The sequence below is a fragment of the Phaenicophaeus curvirostris genome, chromosome Z (assembly GCF_032191515.1).
Source record: "Phaenicophaeus curvirostris isolate KB17595 chromosome Z, BPBGC_Pcur_1.0, whole genome shotgun sequence".
Taxonomy (NCBI): domain Eukaryota; kingdom Metazoa; phylum Chordata; class Aves; order Cuculiformes; family Cuculidae; genus Phaenicophaeus; species Phaenicophaeus curvirostris.
Genome location: NC_091431.1, coordinates 433,891 through 456,449, shown reverse-complemented (window position 1 = coordinate 456,449; position 22,559 = coordinate 433,891). Strand labels below are relative to the sequence as shown.

Genomic DNA, 22,559 nt, shown 5'->3' with positions numbered 1-22,559 from the left:
TAGAAACTCCATAGTTATTCAAATGCAGGTAATTCAAAAAGAGTTTGTCTATTCAACATGGTTCTTGGAAGTAAATGAAAGATTCCTCATTCTGATTTTCAGATGGTTTCTATTCACAACTTAGAATGCAACTGTATTTATCAGTGGAGTGGGTTTACTCCAGTGACAAAATTAAGAAACTAAATAACACACATTTACTGAAATCAATCATTTACAGTAATCAACAGATTGTAAGTCAAGTTAATAAGGAATGCTTTATTTTCTGAAGCATGTATTGCTCCACTTGACATTACCTTCTTAATTACTACATATGCTTACTTAAACCTTAGTATATCATCATTTTAATATACTATTCAACTATTAAACTATACTTTTAATCATGACATAACTCTCAGAACACTACTTTTTACCTGCCTTAAGACTTTTTTGTTGTGCTTTCCATATAAACACTCTTGGTGATTTTTGTTAATTTCTCGAAGTAATAACGGTGCCTCTACAAAAGTACACAGTAAACAGGACAAAAAGAATTTTTTGACTACAGTTTTCAGCTGATGTAAATGGTATAACTGGAACACAAAAGCAGCTGAGAGTGACAAAAAATATGCATGTAGAAATTAATCTTCATTATACTCTCTCTGACACCAATGGGTCATGGTTGAGTCAAAATTAGGATCATTTCATTTAGAAGCTCTCAATGACTATTTTTGTTTTGTTTCTCACAGCCTCTGCTGTGTCCTGTAAACTTGGAGCATATACATGTTGAGTGAGAGTTCTACATTTTCCTCCCACATTGCTTAAATAACCACTTTTCGTTTTTTATGAGATTGCAAAGGGCAAGCTTTGTTTGATGTTCTCCACCACTTCACACTTGATACCACTTATGATTTCATTCCTCTCTATTTTACTCCCCGTTCACACCTCTCTTTCAAGCAGAAGAATCACTGGCTAGTGTCACTCCTCAGACAGATTCTAATCCTACCATTTCACTACCTTTGTCATTTATTCTATGAAGATTTTCCAGTTCAACTACATAATTTCTTTTTCCAGCAGAGGATCAGAACTGCACGCAGTATTTATTAAGTTAAATATAATGGTCTACCACACACATTCCTTCCTTAGGGGAGTACTTCTTTATAATTGTCCTATCTGAAGCTGACCATAACTGTGGGGAAATTTCATGGCTTCTGGAGCTCCGCTTGAATATTGAATGTAGAGAGCTATTCAACTGAAGTATTTTTAAACTGCATCCATTGGCTTTTGTATTTTCTCTCGTGGGATCTTCAGCTATCCAGTCCATGAAAACCAGTAATTCAGTCTTAGCAGCTCTCTAAGGAAACTTACTACAACGAATTTAAGTGTCACTCTGTTCAATTTAAGTACAAATCCTTCTTTACCATCTCATGTATTCACAAGGTTTCCTTGGTTCCTCTTAAAGATTAACCTTCTCCTTACACCATTTTTGCAGTTACACATGAAAATATTCTCTTTTGGCTGATCCATAATTCAGAGAAGGTCACTGTGGAGATCCCAGTCTTCTGCACCAAGGCTGTTGAACCCCTGCTGTGGACGCCTGTTAAATTAATAACTCTTAAGACCCACAGAAGTACAATAGTACTTAAAAGCAGTGAACATAAACTGATCTCCCTTTCAGCCACTAGATAATTTATCATAGATAACTTTAGAAGTTACCTAATCCAACCCTTCCTCTAACGAGTAAGGACACACCCAACTCGATCAGATTGCTCATTCCCATCCAGCCTGACCCTGAATGCTTCCAGGGATGGGACATCTACTACCTCTCTGAGCAACCTGTTCCAGTGTTTCACCACCCTCAGTGAAAAAAATTTCTGAATCTCCCTTCTTTTTGTTTAAAACCTCTATCCCACATCTGATCACAACAGGCTCTGTTAAGAAGTTTGTCCCCATTGTTCTTATATGTTGTTTTTAAGTACTGAAAGCCACAATAAGGTTTCCCTGAATATCTGTCCAATGATTTTCTCAGCTATGTAGGTGAGGCTGACAGGTTGGTTTTTACCGAATAGAAAGTCTGTCCCCATCTTTCTTCTAAGATCACTTTAAATACTGAAAGACCACATTATAAGGTGTCCCAGAAGCCTTTTCTTCTGCAGGCTGAACAAGTCCAACTCTCTTAGTCTTTCTTCACAGGAGAGGTGTTTGACCCCTCTCATCAAATTTGTGGCCCTCTGATCATTTTTGTGGGCCTCCTCTGGATCCGACTCAACAGGTCCATGTCTTTCCTTCCCCAAGGACTCCGGCTGGGGTCTCATGAGAGATGAGTGGAGAGTTAGAATCACCTCCCTCGACCTGCTGGCCCCAGTTCTTTTGATGCAGCCCAGGATATGTTTGGCCTTCTGGGCTGTGAAAGCACATTGCCAGCTCATGCCCAGCTTTTCACCCACCTGTACCCCCAACTCCTTCTCCACAAGGCTGCTCTCAACCCTTTCATCCTCCAGCCTGTTGATACTAGGGGTTTCCCTGAACCAGGTGCAGGACTTCGCATTTTGCCTTCTTAAAATTTGTGACATTCACGTGGCCTATTTCTTGAACTTGCCCTGGTCCCTCTGGATGGCATCCCACCCCTCAGGCACGTCAGCTGCACCACTCAGCTTCGTGTTATCTGCAAACTTGCTAAGCGTGCACTCAATCCCAGTGTCAACGTTATTATCAAAGATATTAAACAGTACTGGTCCCAGTACAGACACCTGGGGTACATTTCAGTGATGTCCACATGGACATTGAGCCACTGACCACAACCACCTGGATGCGACCAGCCAACCAATTCCTCATCCACTGAAGAATCCGCCCATCAAATGTATATGTCTCCAATTTAGAGAGAAGGATGTTGTGGGGGGACCATGTCAAAGGCCTTACAGAAGTCCAGATAGATCACATCATAGTTCTTCTCTTGTCAACTGAAGTAGTTGCTCCATCGTAGAAGTCCACTAGGTTCGCCAGGCTATACTCGCCCTTGGTGAAGCCATGCTGGATGTCTCTCATCACCTCTCTGTAGACTATATGCCTTACCATAGCTTTGAGTAAGATCTGCTCCACGATTTTCTCAGACACAGGGGTGAGGCTGACAGGTTGGTAGTTCCTAGGCTCCTCCTGGGATTTAGATCACGTTAAGCCTACAATTTCTTTCCCAAAATCTTTTAAATTTTGCAATAGAAGCTCCTGTCTCTCTTTTTTTTTTTTTTTTCTGCCAGAAACACCAGAGGGTTCATGCCCCCTCCCTCTTGCTTTCTGTTGACTAGCCAATACGCCTGATAATGGATGATATGTGCTACCTTATAGTCGGCAGGCACATTCCCATACAGGTGTACCTTGATGGGCTCTAGTTCTGCCAGATGCCTGAGTAACAGCCTCCTACCTTCAGCAGAGACACAGGGCAGGGCTGCACTGCTCCCACCCCTCCACAGACAATACTCTGCCACATTACAATAAATATCGTTATCTTGTGGACAGGTTTTACTTATAATGTCACCGGAGAGTCCTGCCACGTAACCCATCAGAGAAATGAAATCTTCCCTTGGGGATGTTAGTGATATGACACTTTGGGTGAATGATTGTATCACGAGAAGTAAACTTTTATAATATCATGGTGGTCACCAGATTTTTCAACCTTTTGCTTCCACTTCACAAAACAGCTATTTTTTAACGTGCCCTTGTTTTTCTCATGAATGATGGTGGTTCCTGCTTTCAAGAAAACTGAAGACTTGTGGACACATCCAGATCAGTGAGATTTTTGTTTGGCTCACCTCATCATTTCAAGAGTGTTGGTTAATTCAGTCGGTTGTTTAGATGCCAGATAATTAAATACTGAACTATTCCAGGACTACTTATGCAAGCACTTCTTATATTCATAGCATTCATAAACTTAGAAAAGGACTCAACAGTTACCATAATATCACCTTAGCCAAAAACGTTCTGCTAGTCTTGTCAAATGTTTAGCCTACAATAATGGAAAAACCACAAAAATTTTGTTGGTTGTTAAATGAGATAATCTAATTGTCTCATCTGGTTTTAAACATTATTAAAAATATTTTGGTGCTAATTATTTACCAACAATCTCTGAAATTCCAATAGAGTTTTATTATCCTCTGTAATCTCAGGGGAGTGTCTGCTTAGTATACAAACATCAGCTCAATTTGCATCACAATACTGTACTAAATTATTATTTAAATTCACAAAAATCAATAAATCTGTATTTATCCCAGTGTCACTAGCAGCAGAATAAGACACAATACATGTGAGTGAACGTGTGTGCAGATGCACTGATATTTAACTTCCAACATGAAACCCCAGTTAATGCAGAGCTGTAGACAACATGTGACTGATGAGAACCATGATTTGCAGGGCCCCACTCCAAACATATTTGTCACATAAATTAGATCTATATGCTCCTACGTGTTTGCTGTTTCTGCACTACACACGTTTTGTAAAACCACTCCTAGGACAAGGTTATTACTTTTCTTATGTGCTGTATTTTTCTCAAGAAAATTTGCATTGTTTCAGGTGTTTTTTGTACAATAAAAAATTCACACAAGCTGATCTAGAACTCAGCATAGCAGAAAAGTATTTGCAAGTAGTAATTAATTATTTCACTAGATTTTTATTGGGCTGTTTTCAAATATAGATAAATGCATTCTGTTCACAAAAATAAGAGCTTTTCCAAATATTATTATTAGATAAAAATGGAAGTGCTCAAATTATCATTCTGAAATTTTCTTATCATTTTGATAATGTTGTCTCCTCTTTAAACAACTCTGAATATTAGCCTCCAAAAGTAAGCCATCCAATTTTAAAATACAAGTCATCCAAAGAGGGAGCAAAACCAGGCCCATGCAAGTTGTGTGTCCAAATATGTTATTCTAATGATACAGAAACAAAATCACAGCTAAAAAGACTGTAAGCCATCATAAGGTAAAATGTGTGGGAACAAAACACAGCCATCATTCTTTAACAAATACAAAGGTTTCGTTTATCCATTGCACCAATGGAAATTGACCACTAACTTTCTTAAAAAAAAAAAAGAGTCAAATCATAAGATGATCCCAAGTTTTGCCAGATGAGGGAGGCTAACACATAATTATTTAATTTTGCGATTTCCTGACAAACTGGAAAAGTTATTTATGGCTTCAGAGTCATAAGCAAAGACAGAGCTCAGGCCTTTCTCCAAAAATACAACAACATTAGCATCTTCTGCAGTAACAGGACTTGTGGCACTTACTTCAGGAGAGCTTCATTTCATTCATCAGCAGGTAGGGGTGCACATGCTTGCACACACACACAAACACACACACATACACTAGTTAGTACATCAGAGCAGAGCAACAGAACATTAAGATATCTGCCCTTTACAAAGTTATCCCACAGATCCAAAAAGGCTCTAATTTTCCATTTTTTGTTGGTAAAATAATAACATTTTTTTGTTAGTAAGCACTTAGAAGGTTCCATAAAGCAATGAAAATAAAGAAAAAACAATCAAGTTTTATAAATCAAATACATATGACTGGATTTACGATGAAAGTTTTAAGTGAATTGGGAATCACCTGCTTTACTTTTCTCTTAAAATTACACACAAGCTAATGGACTAAGAAAAAAGGAAAAAATATATTTTTATTCAAAACAGCTCTAGCATTGAATTGTTCAATAACTTGATAACAAAATACTGCAGTTGATGAATAACACTGACTGTACCTTACTGTAAACGGTAGATTGTTCTAAGGAACAACCTCTCATTCTGTAGCTTCTGAAATTGTGATCAAACTTCACGCCCTTGTCAGTATGTTAAAACAAACCAAACATGAAGCCCTTACACACCCCCACCCCCCAAAAAAACTAAACCCCAAAAATGGAAATAATTTTTTGAATAAAATGAGACTGCTGTCAAAAGGTACCTGTATAATTTGGGAAACCATCAAAGTCTACATTCCTTTCATTCTTAAAACATCCAAATCTTCACTTCCTGAAACTCACTGATAATAAAAAAAATCTATCTCATTAAATATTTAGATTTATTCATGTGGATATTAAAATAAACTATGTTCTGAAATTAAGATTTAAAATACCTCCTTTTGTGTTCCATACATATTTGCTGTATAAATATACTTCATCATTTTACAAATTATAGTATTTATATTAAAGCTTTCGGCCAGCAAATCATTACAGCTTAACATGAACAAACAATTCCTGTGTTTTGTCTTTAAGTAATTTTTGGAGATAATGAAAACCAGCCAAAATGAGTGACTGCAAATAATATAAACAACACATTTATTTAGAAAAATAAACTGAAAATGCTGTTTGTCTGTTAGAATTCTCCATGAAGTATAGACAAATGGCTATAAAAATCTTATGTCAAATACATACTTAAAATGACTTCTTTAACAGCAACTGGGACTATAATGTCAATGTTCAATAGGAACATTTTGGATGTATAATTCAATAGACTATATTTCTTGGCTGCTACTATGATAAAAAATGGATGCTATTAAAAAAGATTATATCCCCTTTTAAACACACCTTATCATGTTGATGTTTTTTCATATATATACATATATATATATGTATGTATATGCATGTATTTATTTAAACCTAAGAAAGAACCGTAGTCCTTTCTGTGAAGAGATCCCCATAGCGAAAGAGAGCACAAATCTTTTTCTACAGTTCTAACTTTTTATTTCCTTTTGGAGCCCCGGCAAAATATAGCTTGGTGTAGTCAAAAACCTCCTGGGGCCATCTGTGCAAATGTTGGCGCACATCATTACCCTGAATGGAAGTGACAGTGCAAATACTGGAAGTGCATTGAGATGCAGTCTCTAACAGCTGACCTTCTTCAAAGTTGGATGTAGGACAGGAGACTGCATCCTTTTAAGCAATTTAACATCACCGATGCCCTGTTCCTGTATGGCTTTGAATATGTACAAGGGATGATAGAGGTTTTCTTTCCCCACAGATGGTAACATTCCTCTGCTACAGTTAAAGCATTCATTTTCTTCTGTCATCTAAGTGCTTCATTTCTCCTTTTGGCTACATACATGTTTTTGGATGCTGGCTGGACCAGCGAAAACTCGTTTGTTTGTTACTCTGGCTGTTGAGCACAGAACTCAAGTTTCAGGCTTGAAGAGAGCAGTTTCTGCAACGGGGCAAGACATTTAGTCCTCTTTATTCTTCTTTCCCACTAAATGGAATTTAAGGCTGTGGCTTTTGCCAGGACTCAGCTTGTAGCTGTCAGATCTGAGAAAGATGATTCAATGTGGATTACACTCATGATCAGTTGTGCTCTGACTTGAAGGGCTTTTCCATTCTCCAGGGAGGTTCAGCTTCCTGGTTACTTCTCAGATCTGGTCTGCAAGAAGTCACTATGATGAATCTGATATGTAAGAAATTAACTGATGTGCCTCCAGATATAGATAATCCTTCAAAGCTGAAGGTACTGTTAAAAAGAAAAGAAGACAAGGACAGTTATAAAAATGTTACTTTAAGTATATAAAGTTAATAGAAAATCAAACAGATTTTATTTAATCATTCAATTTTTCACATAAGCAAGAATTCAAAAGATTATGATATTTTGAAATTTGACCATTTATAGTTGTACTTGATTATTGATACAAACCTTGGCTTTCTGTTGGAGTAAATAGGTTCAACTTGAATGGTATCTTTAAAATCACATTACATTACATCCCCTGAGAAACTGATTATTACTACCCTAGGTCTCAGAGTATACGAGGATCTTGAGACTAGGATATTTTAATATTTTTCTTATTATTACTCTTCTTAAGATCACCCTTCTTAACCTACCTAAAGTAACAATTCAGCTTAACAATATGCCTTAGGGCACAAAATGAAATGAGAACTCCTCAGACTTTAAAAATAAAGAGGTACATATTAAGCATTTGTAATAAACCCTATAATGATTCAAATCTAATTTAACCCGAGAATCTGTTCGCAAATCAAACAGAAAGTGAACTCAGCAGAATTTTCTCACCTGACAAGTAAGTTTCCTAATCAATAAACGCCTATACATTTTTTTTTATTTGGATCGTCCACATTTCGTTTTGTGAAACTGCTTTAATTTGAATATAACACTGAAATAGCCCTAGAGTCAGTGAAAGACAATAATACTCCAATCTAGTGCTAAAGTTCACTGACTCACTGAATTTCTTCCATTTATTTATTAGATGGGATAAAGAGGCATCAAAAAGAGAAACCTTGGGATACTTACCTGTTGGTAGCTAGGGCACTAATTTGGCTTTAGTGATTAAATACACACCTCCTGTGGAAAAGAATGAGAACTTCCTCTTGCAGCACTGGTGATTAATACCCAGAGCTACATTATGCAAGGGGGAGGAAAATTCCTCCTTCACCATTAGTTTTATGAATCTAGCCCTTCATTCACATTTCCTCTTATTTCATACAGGCTGGAATGTTTGAATTTGATAAAGACTTTTCAAGGTGTAGGACAGAATTTCACTTCGGCAGTGGAAAAAAATAGGATCTGAAGTTGGTGTGTTTTTTGTTTTTTTCCCCACAACTAAAAAAATTATCAGTAATTCAGGGAAACTTAATTAACATTCAGGATTGTAACAGTGGGCCAACAGTCTAGCAAACACGGTATAATAAATTTATGACAAAATTGGCCTGGAAGGAAATTTTTTTCCTAGTCAATTCCTCAGGGTTTGGCTCACATTATTAATTAAAAAGATGAGCATCCTAAACATCTGTTAGCCATTTATTTTTTAACTGACGATAGCCTTTGTATCACTAGAAACACACAACCACTTTTCAGCCATCACAGTTTCTGGCTTCAATTATATTTGGGCAAATGATTCTTGTGAGTTAATACCTCATAAAAATCGCAAAAAAATAGATGATGTTCCCCTTGAACTCATCTTAATGCTCATGAAACAGGATATATATGGTACAAAATACATATATGCAAAAGTGGTAGTAGTAGTAGTAGTAGTAGTAGTGATATGATGGTGGTAGTAGTAGTAGTAATAGTACAAGACATAATACAAATAGTATTTTTTCTCTGTAAGAAAACAGTTTTTCCTCAAACTCACACATACAATAGGATGCTAAGCAACTGTAGGCATGAAAGGTAATATATTTTTTTTCTCTTCCTTGGGGTTACAATTCATAAATATATTCAATATCATGCCCACAAAACCAGTAAGTGCTATATCAGGTATAGCTGGGTTCCTCTAGCATGTCTCTAATTCAGTTGTCAACCCACATAGTTTGATTCATTCCTAGTCATATCACCACAAGACATCCACCTTCCTTTCATAAACATTCTACCAGAGCTGAAAAGCCAGCCTTTTGCTTCTTTATGACACCTCTGCTAAAAAGCACAAACCGCACTGTGAAAAAATGTGATGCACCTCTCCACAGTGATAATTTGCTCAAATTAGAAGGCTATGGTTAAGATTAACCAGTGAAAAATTCAGAAGGTGGCAATGCCTGCTTTGACAACAGAAGGAGCAGATCCTCTCGCTATCCCCTAAAAAAAAATCCATAATTACATATCATTTTTGTATGCATGAAGAACTGAGGCATAGAGAGAAAATAGGCCAGTCACTGAAAAAGAAAAAAAGTGTCTATTAATTACAAATTCCCATTCTGAGCTACCTAGTTCTTAATTCTACAGTTTTTACTATTTTGACAGTGACATTTTACTTTTAAATCACTACATTTAATTCATCACTACAAAATCCTTCCATTACACCATACCTTGTCAATAGCCTTATACTATTTGACCTCACTTAGACCATTTATGGGAGACTGTTTTGTTGACTCACATCCCTTCTCCTCCCTTTCATTACTTTCATAGCATCATTAAGTCATTCTCTTCCTTCTGTTGCATCAGTATTTAGTTCCAAAATACAGGGACTCAGCTAAAAGAACATAATAACTTTTCCCCATTCAAAAGCAGATAACTACTTTTCTATAATAAAAGATTATAGTTTTACTTTTCTGCCAGTATTACCTGAAAACCATCTACTTTCTTCCATTTCCTTCTGTTTGTCAGTTTTCTTAAAAACTGAAAGTGAGTCCAGTGCAGTCTAGCAAGACATCCTCCTCCTCATGGCCATGACCATAGTGTCGCTGCACAGAGTGCTATGCAGAACTCTGTGGATGGAAAATATTTAGGGAAATGGCTACTAAAGAGAACCACCCTTTCACCTCTGACTTATGGGATGTCTGTATACATGCTGGGTAGCAAAAATTGAACAGAGAAAATAATAAAAGGGGTCATTTATCCAGGCTTTGCTGAGTAAGCAATGTATTTTTTTTAAAGATATTCAGATAGAGAGACTCAACTTAGAGTATTTAAAGAATAATAAATGCGATTTGATTCTATAGTGGAATGACAGGAAATCATCAAGTGTCTTATATAGTAAACACATCTCCTTTTATCAAGAAAAAGGACAAAACAACTAGGAAATGCCCTTCACATTTAGTTGAGAAAGAGAGATTTACTTGATTAATACTAAGATCTATAATTTCCACATCATTTTACGAGTCTGATAAAAACATCTCAAAGACCAGCCTAATTAAAATCTCTATTATTTTGGCTATTTTAGCACAGACAACATAATTTGAACATCTGCTGTTACTTGTTGTAAGAACACCAGCAGTCAGAGCACACACTATGCTATCAGTTATACTCATATATTAAAGAGTATGACTAATGTTCCTAAGGAAAAAAGAATCACCTAGTAATAAATTCTCCTAAACATATTGCACGTATTTTCTAGGTATTGTTTAAATAGTAATGGTATCTGTTTCAGGTAATGAGTTACACCTGAAAGATATGGAAATATTTAGATACAGAGAGACACTATTTTATGTCTACTACCTTAGTGTTCTTACGCCTATAGGGTACAATATATTACTATGCTAATTCCTTCAATAGAAGAAAGAATTATTGAAAGGGAAGAGAATGCTTTTCTCGGGTATTTTTTTTGCTTGTTGCCATTGTTCAAGAAATCTCCATCGTGAACCCTTGTAGGTTTTTTTAGCTGTATATTTAAATAATGGATTTCAGAAACCACATAGCTTCCATCAGAAACCAAAACATTTCAGATAAAACTGTATATGTTTTATGATTAAAGAAATTCTGCTAAAAGAAAAACCAATGTTTTTTACAAGGCTTCTGTTTCTCCATCAACGTATTAACTATATAAGCCAACGTCAGCGGTTTTGTACTCTGTTTTATAGCACTGTTGAGATATTCTCTGTAAAACCTAAACAAACCAAAAATAAACAGCACAGAATGTTAGCAAATCTAGCACCATAGTTATTTGTAATTCTTCCTATTTTTTTTTTCTCAGAAGCTTCAGAATACTTATTTATGTGTGATTGCCTCAGCCTGTTCTTTCAGTCTATAAAGAATTTATTTGCCTATGAGCAAACAAGAATTCTCAATTGCTTATTGGAAGTTTCTTTTTCTTTCAAATCTTTCAAAGAGGTTGTAAATGGCATGAAAATCAAAATAGCTAAACATATATATTGGCAATTTTTCCTTTACACATTATAATTCATTTATTTGCCATCAGCATTGGCTTCTACAGTGTTATGATTCTCATACTGTTAAACTCTCCTAAAAACACTTCCGTAACATGATTATCAAGTCCTCTGTTGTTGTAGCCTTGATATCTCCAGCGCTTTCTTTAAAACTAGTTCTAGATATAGTTCTATAAAGATAACCCTAAATAAAAATCTGTAAATCATGTCAGAATGCATATGATGAAAACATTAAATACAATTGCCCAGCTGAGCTTATACTGCCTAAGTAATCTATTTGTGGTAGTTTATGGTCTTTGTGAGTTTGAACAACAAAATGAAGACCATCAGAATACTGGCTCTGAGACCTAATCTAGAGTAATCTTTTTATAATGAAAAATTAATGGCAACAGAAGCATGCAATGAATGCAGTGAAACTCATAAAATTTCCTGTTAGTTACTTATAAACTGCCAGCCAAATTGCTGAAGTGCTTTTCTCAATAATCTCCCAAACAGTTCGGATTTGACAGAAGCAATTTGTGGGACTGACAATATGAAATTAAACCTTTTTTGTCGCTATAACTAGTTTGCAGCACAGCTGAAATCTAAGCCACAAATGTTAACAGGTGATATCTTGGCACCATGAAGTCAATAGCCTACTTTAGCGGTTGCATGATGAATGCCAAAAATGTTAAAACTGACTGAAAAATGCTAGAAGGGAAATGAAAGGCACTGGGAAAAACAAGGCCAAATACACTAAAGTGCTTCCTTATCAACGGATGATAGAAAAAAATACAGATACGTGTAAATGCAAACATACATTACTTACACATTATTTATACATCCTATGTATGTGTGTACATACAATATATGCATATGTATATACTAAATCTCCCGTTCATCTGCGGAGTTGGGTTAGCTAAAAGATACATCTTGGACAATATCCACAAGGCTGCAACTAGTTAGACTACAGTTTGTGAGGTCACATCCAAGGTGATGACTTCTAGGTGAAGTGAAGAGGGTGAAGAGGGTGGTTAGTAGGACAGTAGCATTAAATTTCCAGAGGGCAGACTTTGAACTCTTCAGAAGGCTGGTTGGTGAAGTCTCATGGGAGACAGTCCTTAAGGGCAAGGAAGCCCATGAGGGCTGGGAGCTCTTCAAAAAGGAAATCCTAGCAGCTCAGGAGAAAGTCATCCCCGTGGTCCGGAAAAAAAGCTGGCAGGGGAGAAAACCAGCTTGGTTGAACAGAGAGATCTTGACTGATATCAAGAAGAAGAGAAATGTTTATGGGCTCTGGAAGAAGGGACAGGCCTCTTGGGTGGACTACAGGAGGGAAGTGAGACTGTGTAGAGAAAAAATCAGAAGGGCTAAGGCTCAACTAGAAATCGGATTGGCAAAGTCTGTGAAAGATAACAAAAAATCCTTCTATAAATATATAAATAATAAAAGGAGGACTAGGGAGACCATACAGTCCCTATTGGACGCAGAAGGAACAACAGTGACAGGGGATGAGGAAAAGGCTGAGGTGCTTAATGCATTCTTTGCCTCAGTCTTTAATTGTAAAGAAAGTCGTTCCGTCTGTGTACAAACCCAGGAGCTAGAGGAGCAAAATGAGGCTCCCATGATCCAAGAGGAGGTGGTCAGAGCCTTGCTAGCCCAACTAGACAGCTACAAGTCTATGGGGCCGGACGGGATTCATCCAAGGGTATTGAAGGAGATGGCGGATGTGCTGGCCAAACCCCTTTCCATCATCTTCCAGCAGCCCTGGCTGACTGGGGAAGTTCCACTGGACTGGAGGCTGATGTTGTGCCCGTCTACAAGAAGGGTTGCAGGGAGGATCCAGGGAACTCCAGGCCTGTCAGTCTGACCTCAGTGCCAGGGAAAGTCATGGAGCAGGTGATCTTGAGTGCGATCATGAAGCACATGCAAGAGAACCGGGTGATCAGGCCCAGTCAACACGGGTTCACAAAAGGCAGGTCTTGCCAAACTAACCTGATCGCCTTCTATGACAAAGTGACTCGGCTGCTGGATGAGGGAAAGGCTGTGGATGGATCTTCCTGGACTTCAGCAAAGCCTTTGACACAGTTTCTCACAGCATTCTGCTTGAGAAACTGTCAGCCTCTGGGCTGGACAGGCGCACACTCTCCTGGGTGGAAAACTGGTTGGCTGGAGGGCCCAGAGAGTGGTGGGAAATGGTGTGAAATCCAGCTGGAGGCCAGTGACAAGTGGGGTTCCCCAGGGCTCAGTGCTGGGTCCAGCCCTGTTCAATGTCTTTATTAATGACCTGGATGAAGGCATCGAGTCCACCCTTAGCAAGTTTGCAGACGACACCAAGCTGGGTGGAAGTGTGGACCTGCTGGAGGGTTGGGAGGCTCCAAAGGGATCTGAACAGGCTGGACCGCTGGGCTGAGACCAATGGGATGAGGTTTAACAAGGCCAAATGCCGGGTCCTGCACTTGGGGCACAACAACCCTGAGCAGCTACAGACTAGGAAAAGTCTGGCTGGAAAACTGCCTGGAGGAGAGGGACCTGGGGGTGTTGGTTGACAGCGACTGAACATGAGCCAGCAGTGGCCCAGGTGGCCAAGAAGGCCAATGGCATCTTGGCTTGGATCAGAAAGGGTGTGACCAGCAGGTTCAGGGAGGTTATCCTCCCTCTGGACTCGGCACTGGTGAGACCGCTCCTCGAATCCTGCGTTCAGTTCTGGGCCCCTCACCATAAGAAGGATGTTGAGGCTCTGGAGAGAGTCCAGAGAAGAGCAACAAAGCTGGTGAACAGCTGGAGAACAGGCCTTATGAGGAACGGCTGAGAGAGCTGGGGGTGTTTAGCCTGGAGAAGAGGAGGCTGAGGGGAGACCTCATTGCTCTCTCCAACTACCTGAAAGGAGGTTGTAGAGAGGAGGGAGCTGGCCTCTTCTCCCAAGTGACAGGGGACAGGACAAGAGGGAATGGCCTCAAGCTCCACCAGGGGAGGTTTAGGCTGGACATCAGGAAAAAATTTTTCACAGAAAGGGTCATTGGGCACTGGAACAGGCTGCCCAGGGAGGTGGTTGAGTCACCTTCCCTGGAGGGGTTTAAGGCACGGGTGGACGAGGTGCTGAGGGACATGGTTTAGTGTTTGATAGGAATGGTTGGACTCGATGATCCGGTGGGTCTCTTCCAACCTGGTTATTGTATGATTCTATTCTATGATTCAAAGTCACAGTTCAAGTGGCCACTGCAGTTGTACTAAAAACAGTAGCTTAGCAACCCATGTGAAAGCCAGATTGGGTCTTTCTATATAGAAGTAGTCACACCAGCTTAGTTACATCCCTAGAAGAGATATGCTAATGATATTATAGAAAATAATTTTATATACTGACAGTCATTCCAATGTCTGGTGATGTTTCTTGAACAGTCGATACCAATTGTTTAGCTGTAAGGTCTTTTAGTACAGGAAGTATTTAATATTATTTTATGAGGGATTACTGAAATAATCCATACCAAGTGACAGTAATTAAACCATAGAGCCAGGATGGCATATTAGGCAATTAACTATGTAACAGGAAATTCAGGTCCACTTTCAAGTTTTGCTGCCGATTTCCTTTGAGATCTGAGCAATACTTTTAATCCATACTTTACAAATTAGGAGCATTTTATTTGACTCCATCCTTTTCTCTTGGTACAGATTTCTGCTTCTTCTTTTCAGAACGTAAATACTCTGAAACACTGAACCTACAAGCGTTTTGATGCTTGTTGAGGGCCCTCTATACTCTTTAAACAGCAGAAACAAATAAACCCTACATTGCTAGTGGTGAACAAAAATTTGCTTTTTGAAGCATACTTCTCTGAATATCAGAAGGCTGGAGATGCTTGACTATGTCATTCTTACTGCATAGGGGTTTTTTTTTGTTTTATTTAAAAATAGGCTCTTAAACATAAGAGCTAGATAATATCTGGCAATTTTTTAATCTTTCTGCCCTTATTTTTGCCCTCATTTTCAGGTTGAGTCAAAGAAAATTTCATTAATTAGATTGAATGCACATCTGTGTCAAATTGAGGTAGAACAAAGATTAGGAAGAGAGAGAGAAATGCAACAGACAGCTAAGTCCCTAACAGAAGCAATTTATTATTTCTAATGAATAGTGAAAAATTAGCTAGTATTGCACTTAGGGAGCTGGTTACAAAGTTTATTTATCTAGTTTAACACAAGCAATGCCACGGTAAGCAAATAATGAATCAAAAACATTAAGTATGAATAGCTTTGTATTTTCAATAAGTTGCCAACGAATGTCACATCCAATGTCTAATGTTGGAAAGTTTTCTATTAATGCTGTGCCTATTACCTATTTGCTTAATGTAAGGACTCTGCCATCATTGCCTTCTTACATTCTACTTGTTGGCAGAAATTAAAAGACATGAGAAGTCTGACAGGTTAGAAAAGACACCACCACCCAACACCCCATATGTGTCAGTGTTTTTCACTTGTGAAAATTCATATTTTTTGTGGTGTACTTTTAAATCAGTCAGTTCCTGAAGCTCACTATGTACCAAAAACCAGGATGATAATACAATCTCTCTGAACTAGACTCACTGAGTAAAAATCATTTCTTTCAGCGTATGGCATAATCTAGATGCCAACAGAAAAAATACAACCAACTTTTATCAATCAGGGGAACGGATATTAGTATCAGGACAAGTTAGAGTTCATGCAGAATAGTTAAATGCTTTAAAGGACTTGCATCTGCTATTCCTTAAAAACTTTGAGTTTTATGTTTTGATTTATAGAGTTTAGAGGGTTTTATATAATTATATGTCTTAAAGTGACATGCAAATGATTTGAAAATCATTCTCCCCAGAGTTCATCTTCCAGTTGACAGGTGTAACCTTTTCTCATTCAGCCTGGAGCTAGGAAGGATGGATAATAAGTGAGCTGGCAGTCCTCCACTTTCTTCTTTAAAAAAAAGAAAAAAAAAGTATATGGGTAGAAGGAGCCATGTAGGAGACAATGTAACTATCAATATTTCTCCTTTTTCTTTTTGACATTTACTGATCTTTCATCTCTTTTAAATTACTCAAGCAACCCAGTGGCCTTGTAGCTTTAGGCCTACTTTGCAAGCCAAAATGGCTTAAAAGACATCAGAAAACATCTGTAAATACTTTGGCTGCCTGTTGAGGGATGAAATAACTTAAAATTCTAGTTGACAACATGCTGTTTGTTAACAAGTGCTTTATGGGATTTACTTTTCTCTTTATCATTTGGGACAAATGTTTTGCCATGTACGAAAAAAAAATTCACTGCCAGTAGAGATATGGAGATTACTGAATCTAAATTATCCTGTTCTTCCAAAATATGCCAATGTGTCTAAGGGCTCACAGTGATTCATTTACCAAGATTTAACCAGCTGCTTTCTCGAGGTGCCAAGGAAATAATGATATCAGGGAGAAAATGAATGGTAAGAGCAGAAGATTCCAAAAATATAACTGAATATATTCTCACACTGGAAAGTGAAAAAACTCAACATAGCTAAGCACCAGTAAATTACCTAGCATCTTCATATGTCTTGTACTTTAAGCAACAATATACACAAAAGAGATCAACCTGACAGAACATTTACATTGAAGATGTATGGAAGAACTTCCCTGTGGAAAGCACTATGTATTTTCTGTGAACATTCAAGTACGCTTAAAGTAAACCTTAGTAAAGAGATCTGATTTGATCTGTGAAGTGGTACCTACTTTACTGGAATGTATTTGCTCTCTAGATTATAAAAATAGACACACAAAGCTAAAACTTTTGCAAATATACAATGATGCAATCCAAAATTTTGTTTTAAGTGGTGTCAGTTGCTATTTCAACACCTGTGTATAAAACAACAGAAGCTTCCGTGCATCCTCCCTTAAAATGTACTCATTGGCTGTCTTATTCCCACTTATCCACCACTCCAAACATAACAAACCATATGCAAATGATGTTTAAAAGGCAGAAATATCAGCATTAATCTTTTTCTTAGGCATTAAGAACTACATATTTTGATTTATTTTTAGTAATCCTAAAAATGAGCTTCCAGAATTCTGTCACATTGGTGTGACCTAACACCATATTTGAAATAAATAATTAACTATGGGGACTTTTGGAAAAAGGCAAAAAAACCTAAGATCAACATTCAAACTTCTCATTTTGCAAGTCTGCCACAGGTTAATTAGTTCTACATACTGTTTAAACCATTTTAAGCTGAATGTCTGAAAGTCTACACTTGAACGAAACGTTAGTTTCTGAAAAAATGTAGTGATCACTGTTTTTCTCCATCCAGCTCTAGTGAAGTGTACTATTTGATACAAAATAGATGGCACCATCAAACAGCAATAAATTTTACCTCCACTTAGCCTTCACGGAATTTGCTTTCTCTCAATTATCAGCACAGACATACCTATCAAAACCTACATTTGAAAAAAGGTAGGAAAGAACTACTTCAACTGCACATATAACAGCGTATGGTGAAACCCATCAGGAAAAGGAGATGATTATCACATCTCTTTCCTCATTATAGGAAAATTTAGAAGCCATAAAGCATCTTTTGATAGGAATGGTTGGACTCGATGATCCGGTGGGTCTCTTCCAACCTGGTTATTCTATGATTCTATGATTCTATGATTCTATCTTGGCCTTCAACTTTTAATAATGCCCACCAAATATGCTTGGCTTACCACAAACATAATTTTTTTTTTTTGTTGGATTTTTTTTTTTTTTTGGTTGGCTGTGCTTTTTCACTTTTTTGTCAATATCAACATTAGCAAACCTCAAGACCTTTGCCAGTGCAGACTGGCTTGTTGACTGAAAATTGCTGGCCATCCATGCTTCAACACAAGTATCCATGCTCATCTGGCTTTGGAGTGATTTGCTTAACAAAAACAGTGTTCAGGCCAACAGAAGCAGCTCAGAGTTCAAATACAGCCCATTAAACTTTCCTGTTAATGCTACTCAGAAAAAGGATTCTGGCAAACTGTGCAGTGCAGTGCTTTGCACATTAAGTTCAGGCCTTGAAGACTTTGTTTGGCCAATAAAATACCACAGACTATTGGGCCATCAGTTCTGTGAGTTGTTAGCCAAAGAGGTTAGTCATTTTGATGGACTGCTGTGAGGCTGAATACAAGAACAAAATCTCTGGAACTATTTCTCTAAATCAGTTAGTCAGATATATAACAAAGCTTGCTGAAGAAATCCTGATTCCAATCAGAGCAGTGGTACATGCTCTGGGCTACGTGGATAGGAATTATGTTTGAAGAACTGAATCTACTGTGTGCCCACTGAGTTGGCTACATTCCTCTCCAATATTGTTTTCCAAGCCACAGTTCAAATTAAGAGAGTTTGCAGCTCTTCAGATAAGTCACAGATGGTACTCTGTATATTTGAAAAATCTATGGAAGCATTTCCTCCTCTGCACAGGACAGATGGCCAAAATCACTGTTAATTCTTTTCCAAGTAAGATGGACTTTCTATCTGTCACGATACACAGCAAAGACTCTTGGTTCTGTTTTTTGCAATCGATGCATCCAGAAATGGTTTGCTTTTGCTGAACTACTCAAAGTCACTAGCAGAAAGTACTTAATCTTGAACAAAGATTGCCAAATCTTATAAAGTCTATGGTTACAGTTAAAAGTCATATGCAGAAATTTCAGATTTTCTGAATTTACTCTATTTTGTACACCATCGTTCTTTAAATCCTACCCTATAGTCCCTTAAAGTTATTTCTGGTGCTTAAAACCAAGTAAATTCTCACACCTAATCCCAGTGCCTCAGACAAACCTATTTTTGCTGCCATGACCTTGCAAGGGGAGTTGATCTCTTCTCTTGAAGTCATAGGAAATCATCACTGTTTTGATGTTCTCCAGATGTCTGTGTGTCCCCAGTGATTTCTCCAGTGTCTCCCTTTCCTTTCCATGAAACAGAAACTTTAAGAGTGAATAGAAATTCAAGAAATAAAACTAAAAACAACACGAGGTCTCAGAAAGATAACAAATGACCACCTATTTATCAGAAAAAAATTTAAAAAAAAAAAGAGGAAAAGATAGCACTGACAAGTAGATCATCTTTGACTTCACAGAGCTATACTTGTTCCCTCTGCTCCTTCATTCAATACTAAAATTTCCATAAAAAAGGAGTAGTGTCAGTTTAGACAGACAATAGTGCCTATCTAAGGCACTGACCATGTATCAACAATTCGAAAGACCAATTTACTTAAGGTGTGGCAAACTTCAGGAAAAGAATTGTCCAACACATATGACACTGCTGTATCAAAAATAACAACAGGATAAATTAAATACATTTGGTGAAAAGCAGCAGTTTGGTCACTACAATGAAACTTCATACAGGAATTTACACAGTGGGTTCTCAATTGCCCTGATGGTGCAGTAAGCCACACCTAAGAAAACAAAAAAAATGCATTATCATAAAATTTAAGCAAATTAAGTCATCAAAACATACATTCACCTTTTGATGAAATTTCTTGACTTTTTTGTAAACACCAGACATGATTTTAGACATCAGTGGGCAGAGCCTGGTAACGACAGCATGCACCTTGTCTTCAGCATTGTGTGACAAAGCAATGGATCCAGAAGCAAAAGAGGAAAGAAAGCTTGCTGAATCCATAATTTGGATAATTTCCTTGCAAACTGAACTTGGGTCTAGTCATAATGCGTTCTGTTTTGGGGTTGGGTTTAGGTTTTCTGGAGAGGTTTTTGGGGTTTTTTTTGCACCAAGAATTGTGCTTTGGACAGTACAATGGAGAGAAGCACTTACTGGTAATTCTTAGCTAATTAAAATAACAATAAAAAATAAAAATACTTTATATTTCCCTTGGAAACCCAACAAGAGAAGCTGGAACTTTGGCCAGATAAAACTTTCTTGAAGTTATCTAAGAGCCTCCTAACTTTAAAGCCAAAAAGAGCCTCTAATCAAGAGCACTACAAAAACTTATAAATGAAGAAAACTAGAACAGCTTGCTTTTATTTCCAATACTTATATTCCATAGCCACAAATACGTCCCAGCACAATAAACTGTGTCATCCATATCAATAATTAGAAGTCTATACTTAACTGCTTACAAAGAAATATTTAACATCCAAAATACATTCCCTAGATAAAAGAAAAAAGGCATTGACGTGTAAGTATCACTAAAAGCAAAGATGTTAAAATTACCTTTGCAAACTGTTTTACCTGCATCAAAGTGTTTTCTTTCCAATAACAGAACAAGGAAACAGAAACACCAGAAGAAAGAGAACAAGCTCTTAGTGTGTGGGTATATAAATCACTGTACTGATCACAGCTGAAAGCTCATTGCTGATGTAATAAAATCTTCACATACCATGTCAAACCTGCAAAGTATATAATGGACAAATGACAAACTGACAGCTCACTTCTGAAAAGCCTTTTTCCACGACACCAGCTTCCACTTTGAGTGAAGTCTTACCACTCCTCCCACCAACACAGAGTATGTGATGAGTAGTAAATTGCTATCTGCATCCTCCTGCAATCTTCTATTAAAAGTCTCAGTATAACTGTGAACTCAGTTTTCTTTGTGAACCAAATTCTAGACTATTTTAGGCAATGTCTAAACATATTCCAGCAAAAAGTAGGTGAAAAGATACTCATCTGCCTTTGTTCCTGCAATGAGCATCAGGTAACCGAGTTATGAAAGGACCATAGCTTTCCCTAAAGGGATCGGGAGGTAAGAGGTGGAAAATTAATAAGAGTCTTCACCCCCTCTTTCTGACTGGAGAGAAGTCTTTCAGACATACTGAAGAGGGTATGTGTTTGTGGAGGTTTCAGGAGTTCAATCCATCCTCCAGGAATTGCATACACTAGTTATTTTCCAAAACACAACTATCTCTGCACTCACTCTCTCCTTTCTCACAGCAGATACCTCTAGGAAAATCTAGGAAAAAAAGAAGCAAGAGGTATGGCCAGGAGCAGCTGAAGTCATATTGCTCCACACAGAAACACAGGGCATGCTTCAGACACAGGGAAACTCCAAGTTCAAAACACTTCAGGCAGAGGAAGCAACTCAATTTGGATTCTCTTATCTCTAGCAACAGAGGGAAAAAGAGAGGCAGTCTACAAATACCATTTTCTTCTCTAGCACTTTGTAAATCTAGCACATCTGTCCCACGCTTTATTTATGAGAATAACAAACAATTGGATTTGTGTCAGCTAGAATGTCTAAATGCGGAGAGGAATGACAGATTTCAGATTTTCATTTTGGCAATACAAATACAGAGTCCATGTTTTACTTTCAGCATGAGTCAAACACACTGGCTTTCCTTCCTGAGTTACAATTTAACAGGATGCATACAAATGAAGACTTTGCACCCTGCTGGTTTGCATTTCTTGAAATAATGCAGCATGGTGGCCACCTCAGATGGTGACAATACTGGAAAAATATAATTGCCATCTTTGCTTTCTTTTTGATGGCTCGAATTTTAAGATCAGTACTGTGTTAGCTGTATTTCTTATGTTTCTAGTGGTAATAGAAATATAGCAGTAGAGCTATAGATAGAAACCCAAAAAGCAAATCTTCCTTCTTGCCTGTGGGCTGAAGTCAAACTATACACTAGTTTAAAAAGGGAATTATCTTGTTTGCAAGGGTTTTCTACAGCAGAGATTAGAGGTGAATAATTCTTTCCATGTATCATCCTCCCTCTTTTACCCCATGAATAGCTCCCATAAATAGGAAATTTCAAAAAGTATGAACTGATTAAGTTAGCCGAACACATCAATAACTGATAAGAATGCATCAGCAGTAACTAAAATGTGGTTTCTACTTTAGAAATTTTAATTGAAATACAAGTCTTTCGCTGTTCAGATAGTAATTCTTTAATAAATCTATGCGTAGAAGCAATTAGTAATAATTTTATTTTATTACAGCTGTCAAACAGTAGCAGCACAAAAACTTAAGTGGGATGATGGTGCCTCAGATTTTTTTTTTTCCTTTAAAAAATAGGCAATCAAAAAGAAGTAACATGAAAGGTCTTGAAGGATGATCAATATGC

The 22,559-nt window shown here is 37.5% G+C and overlaps 1 protein-coding gene across 3 annotated transcripts in view; it reads right to left on the bottom strand.

Moving 5' to 3' along the window:
* Nucleotides 1-5,045: 5,045 nt before the first annotated feature.
* The window catches only part of PRR16 (proline rich 16), a 157,305-nt gene continuing 139,791 nt past the window's right edge, over nucleotides 5,046-22,559 (bottom strand). For all 3 annotated transcript variants that reach the window (XM_069880404.1, XM_069880406.1, XM_069880407.1), the window contains exon 3: nucleotides 5,046-7,456. The gene's annotated coding sequence lies outside the window, so the exon portion shown is untranslated. The remainder of the gene's footprint in view (nucleotides 7,457-22,559) is intronic.